This window comes from Spinacia oleracea, chromosome 1 (genome assembly GCF_020520425.1).
Source record: "Spinacia oleracea cultivar Varoflay chromosome 1, BTI_SOV_V1, whole genome shotgun sequence".
NCBI lineage: Eukaryota > Viridiplantae > Streptophyta > Magnoliopsida > Caryophyllales > Amaranthaceae > Spinacia > Spinacia oleracea.
The window spans coordinates 67,855,010-67,861,313 of record NC_079487.1 but is presented as its reverse complement, the minus strand read 5'-3'; positions in this window follow the sequence as shown (position 1 = coordinate 67,861,313).

Below are 6,304 nucleotides of genomic sequence, written 5' to 3'. Positions count from 1 at the left end.
GTGAAACTTAATTGGTCCTATGTGTATCACACACATATCTCTCTATTGTGAAATAACATTCAAATGCTAATAACTTAGGTTTGAAATTATTCATCAATGTTGGACCAAGGCGAAACTTAGTGCATACTGGGTATTAAGATCTATTTACAAAGATCTTATATTAATGTTTTAGATTAAGTAATGGCATTTACTAAATCAAACACGAATGACTCCATTGGAGATATTCGACCCATGTGAATAAATCTAAGTAAAGAATGTTTGAACTATGTATAAGCATTTACTAAGTTAAACATCCAAGAATCTAAGTAAGATTCTTAACCTATATTATATGTCAAAGAATTTAGCTGGATTTAGTATCTACTGAAACTAGATAAGCTAAAGTTACATGAATAGAATTCAATTGGGAATTATTCTGCAAAAGAATTTATCATGTATGATATAATATGAGGATCGCCAAAAACGTATCGTATGACTTTAGGCATGACGAACATATACCAATCTCTATTGATCTAAGTAAAGATCAACTAGATTGAGATCAACAATACTTATGGTACTTGAAAAGGTACATAGGAATAGTTCTTGATTCAAGGAAATAAAGATATGCTAAATATTGATGCTACACGCATAAACACTAGCAAAGGATCAAGCAAGACCCTTTGGAGTTACCCATTGATAAGGACGAGCTATAGAGCATCGTGTTTTGAAAATGGCAACATGGGTTGGAGACCATGAGTTGTTGCGTGGGAAATTAAAATAATAATTTCTAAGTTCTAAGATATAGTTGGAGAATCTTCCACATATCTATGAACTGCCTGGATAGGTAAATCCAAACAAAGCATCACTAGCAACCTAAACAGTTGAAGTAAAAGTAATTATTGCCTACAAAGCAATAAAACAGAGTTGTTTTAAAGTTCTTCACTGAACTTGGGTAGATCACCTATCTGCTGGCTTGATGGTTCTTCATTGAAAAATGCGCAGAACCACTCTTGAAGCAAGAAAAACGTCTGCTAACTTGATGGTTCTTCATTGCAAAATGAGTAAAACCACCATCGAAGTAAGAAAGACTAGATCACATAATAAACAAACTCGAAAAGATCTTATCATCATATCTCGAAGAACATTCGATGAAAAGGATATTAAGATTGGCAAAGCATGATAACTAAACCTATGCAACAAGTGAGAAGCAACACTCACGTTGTAACACTGGAAATCAAGCATAGCTTTGAATTCCATGAAATGTTTTAAAGATGGGTTAGAGGCCCATGGTTGTAAAACATTGGGGTTGAACATTTATCATATATGAAATGTATTTTCATATTCCATTTAATCTTGGTTTAGTATTAAATGATGAGTCCCTTCAAATTTGACGATATATTCAAGATAGACTGTCAGGACCAGTCCTGTGACTAAGAAATGTCTATCAAGTGAACTTGAATGTCAAAGGTTGAAAATGGTCCCTAGTCGGAGTTTTCTATAAAATTGGACGCATAGAAAATGTTAGACGACTAGAATGCAAGATGACTAGTAGTTCTGTTTCTTGAACTATGTGGACATGGCAATGTCATAATCATTTGCATAGATACTTACTTTGGGAAGACTAGTATCGGACAAGACCTATGAAACTTTACTGTAAGAGATGAAAATCTGTCATAAGTAAATTTCATTAAAATTATTAGACACTAAATCCTCAATACCTGAGTGATTTGAGATTACTTGTTTGAGAACTGGTTGCTTTGACGTTGACCAACCGTCGCACCGTAAAAGGAGGCTATAAAGGCAACGCTCAGGTAATCACCTATCAAACGAAGTCTAATCTCAAGATCGCAAGATTGGGATTGTCCTCCCATAAATCGGGATGAGATGCTTAAAAGTTGTACAAGGCCACTCGGAGAGCTAGAAACTGTGAAATGCATGGCCGTGCTCGGATGAATCATAGGCTATGATTATCTGTTTATTTGATCAGTTGAACTCTGAAACCGAGGAACACCTCTGGACATAATAAGGATGACGACTCTTACCTTATGTTCAAGAGCAAGCATCGAGCAACAAAGGAATTAGGAAATGCACACTTGTCCCTAAGGACAAGTGGGAGACTGAAGGAAATAATGCCCTTGGTCCAAGTATGCATTCTATGTTAAGTCTAATAAATGCGGTTCAGTATTAATTAACAAGTTAATAATTCAGTGAGATCAAGTGAGCTGAATGCCTAGCTAGAGGCCGCTTCAGTTCAAGTGGAATTAATGATATTAATCCACAGCTTACTCTTGACTGAACCCGTAGGGTCACACAAATAGTACGTAAACGGATCAAGTATTTAATGGCATTAAATACTCCATCTATGGATATTCGGAATCGACGGATCTTGGTTTCAGTGGGAGCTGAGATCGTCACAGGCAAGAAATGAATACTCCGGAAACGATGATATTGCCGGAAACGGAAATATGGATCGTATCGGAAATATAAATATTATCCAAGTCGTAGATGTTGCCGGAAACGGAAACATGGTACGTATCGGAAAATATTATCGGAAATGGAAATATTGCCAGAATCGGAAATATTGCCGGAAACGGAAATATTGTCAGAATCGGAAATATTATCGGAATCGGAAAATAATTCCGGAAACGGAAATATTAAATATTTGTTCGAAACGGAAATTGATTCCGGAATCGGAAATATTAAATATTGTTCGTATCGGAAATGAATTCCGGAACCGGGAATTTAATCGGAAGCGTATCGTACGAATTAGCATCGGACGAGGCCTGCCGGACGAAGGCCCAGCACGAAGTCGGGCCATCGCCCAGCAAGCCAAACGCGCGCCACAAGCCCAGCCAAGGCAGCGCCCAGGCCCACCGCAAGGCAGGCCCAGCGCGCGCCAAGGCCACGGCTGCGTGGGCCTCGTGGCGTGGGCTGCTTCTCGCACGCACGCGCATGGGCGGCCCTCGTGGCTGCCGCGTGTGTGTGTGTGTGTTTGTGTTCATGCACGATTCCTAAAGCTATTAGGATTTGGTATATGATTAAATTCCTATTCCTAAAAGGATAAATTAATTAATTAGAGTTCGTATAGGATTCTAAGTTTAATTAATTCGTATCCTACTAGGATTCCAATTCCCTTTCCATAACTCTATAAATACGTGCCTAGGGTCACATATTTTGTGAGATTAATTCAAGTATTCAAAGTGAGTTTTGAGAGAAAAATTCAGTCATATTTCTTACCTAAGAGTGCCGAAAATTCTAGTACCTTAAGGGCGATTCTAGTTGGTCAATCTTAAGGCGGATCCGGACGTGCTGTGGACTATCTACGGAGGGACGACACTTGGAGTCCTAAAGACTTGTTCTTGTTCGGTTCGGGCGCAGCTAGGGAAGGCACGCAACAAAGAGTATGCATCTAAATTATGCTATATGATTATGTGTAAATAATATGTATTCCTGGCTAAATGGTTGTTTCCGCATGATTTATGAATTGTCATATGTATCATAACCTAACACCTGTTGCGTGTCCACTGAATCTGAGTCGTCGAAGGTGATAGACATTGCTGTTAAGGATTTGTCGAGTGCGATCTCATCCTCGGTTTGCCCCTCTTTGACGGCTCTAGAGTCTCCTCTGTTAATCTTTTTACCTGCAGAAGAGGTTAGTCCACAAATATCCGAACCACCAGAAATAACGTTTACCACTTTGTTGAATGTAGGCCGGTTCGGTCGGTCGCTTCTCATTGTTGGGTCGGGTTGGTTGGTTTTCTCTTTGTTAAATGTCTCCTTCCCTTTGTCGCTCAGCAGCTCCTTCAAATGCCCCCATTTCAAGAGAAATGCGACCTCCTTTTTAAGGGAGATGCATTCCTCAGTTTTGTGACCGTTGTCGCGGTGGAAGTCGCACCATTTGCTCATGTCTTTCATGGAATCTGGTCTGTCACTCTTTCGGGGCCACCTGACTGTTCCACCTACATTTTGAAGGGCGTTCACGACACCTCAGATGTCAACATTGAAGCCGTATTCGGAGATGTTGGGATGTTCGGCCCGTTCGTTCCTGTAAACATTGTTAGTATCATCGTACTGATTGACATTTTGTACCTGGTTTTGGCGATTGTATGGTTGGTGCCGCCAGCTGTTATTCCTCGGGGTGTACGACCGCCTGTCGCTGCTGCCCCCTGTCGATCGCTGTGCTGTCGATCGTATGACCTCGTCATCTTCGATGCACATCTGGACGGTGGCTCTCGACCTGACTTCTTCGAAGGTTGCACAAAGGGTATTTGGTTATTTCCCGGTACAACTCCGAGTTGGGGATGAGGCCTCTTTTGAATGCTTCGATAGCTGTCCTGACATCACAGTTTTTTATTCTAATTTTTTCACAATTAAAACGGTTAAAATAATCGCGTACCGACTCGGTTGGTCCTTGGACCAACCGATAGAGGTCACTCGTCTGTTTCTCCAATTGGCGACTGCTGGCGAACTGTTGGTAGAAGGCGTTGATGAGGTCGGAGAGGCAGTAGATGGATCCAGGGGTGATGTTCATGAGCCATTCCAGAGCTACTCCGTCGAGGGTTCCTCCGAACGATTTGCACATGAAGGGTTTGACCAGGTCATAAGGGATGCCGATGACGTTGACATGCCTGTATGGGTCGGACGTTCCGTCATACAGAGTGGTCCAGACAGGGAGTCGGAGCTGATGTGGGACCGTCACTTGGGCGATTGCCTCACAGAATGGCGATGCCGCATACCCGTCGGTCTGTTCCGTCTCCACTGGGGTGGGCGCTCCTGGCAGCTTGGTCATTAGTTTTAACATCAGCGAACATTGCTTCTTCATGTGGGTTTCCATCTTGTTCAGGCGCTTGGTTACGGGGTCAGATGTTGCTTCATCTTCCTCTCCATGGGCTCGTCGCCGTCGGACAGGTCTTCAGATTCATCAGTCATCTCAAATATCAGCTTCGTCGGTTTTGCGCCTGGTTTATAGCGTGACTGGGGCTTACTGCTTCTCACGGAGTCGAGCTCTTTCTGGAGGTTTTCGACGGATGCTCTCTCTTGAGCTAGCTCCGCCCGGGCCCGGTCGTAGGCCGCCTTCATCTCTGCGAGTGTCATATCTTCAGAATTCATTGCAGGAGAGGTGATTTTGTGTGAAACCTAATTAATGTCCCCACAGACGGCGCCAAACTGTTTATGCCAAATTTCGGCGACTCTTGGCTTGGGTCGACACTAACTAAGTAATTTAATACAATAAAGCAAATAAAGAATAAGACACGACACAAGGAGATGTTGACGCGGAAAACCCAGGAATAAGGTAAAACACCGCGGATAGCTATGAGGCTATCAATCCACTATGAATCCTAAATTGTTTATCTGATTGCTTATGCTTTGTAGAATAAAAATAACTAATACAATGGGTATTTCTGAGTACGAGAATATGGTAATTGCTTGAATGCTAGAGAGCTTGGGTAACTTGTCCCCTCTATGTTGTTGCTCCTATCTTTTATATATGAATTCCAACGGCCTCACTAGTTGGAAGAATCCCTAGAAACTAGAGATCTTCTACTGGCCGTTGCCCATGATCTTCTCCAGTCTTCAACTACTTCCGCATTATTTGGTAATTCATTGGACTTGTTCTACTCATATGACGGCGCAGCATATCTTGGGCTTTGGGCTTGGATCTTGACCTATCTCTGATTATTAGCCTGTCGATCGTCGCTGGTCCTTTGTCGCCAATGGCTCATCGCTGGTCTGCTGTCGTCTATGCCTTGTCGTCTGACGTCATACTCGACACGTTCATTTGACACGACCTTACCTGTGACATGACAATACCTGGTCGACACGACATGATCAAACGTTAAGGCAGTTATGTTGTTAGTCCAAAAAGTGGGATAACACTAACCACTTCAGAAATCTCTTGGTTAGCCATATCCCTTCTCCTGAATAAAATAGAAGAATAACTTTAATATTGGTTGGACGTGACATTACTAAGGCACTAGTTCGACAACGAACCCACTCACAACAAGAACACAATAACACGTGCCCTAGGGGAGTTGGCACCACTTTTGGGCCTTCTCACCCAACCATTCGATGCATGTAATTTAGATGGTTGCTACTTTGACCACCTTGCACATAAAATTTCATTGAAGAATTAACAATTAATCCCTTTGCGATACCCACGAAACTTAGAATTGAAAATTGAACTTAAGAGATAACGAAAAGGAAATTCTATGCTTTTATTAATGCTTCAATGATAAAGTCTCACATCCATCAATAACATTGCTTTTATTTCTCCAAACTATAATAGAACTAACAACCATAAGTAGTAGCTTTGCCACTTTATTATTCA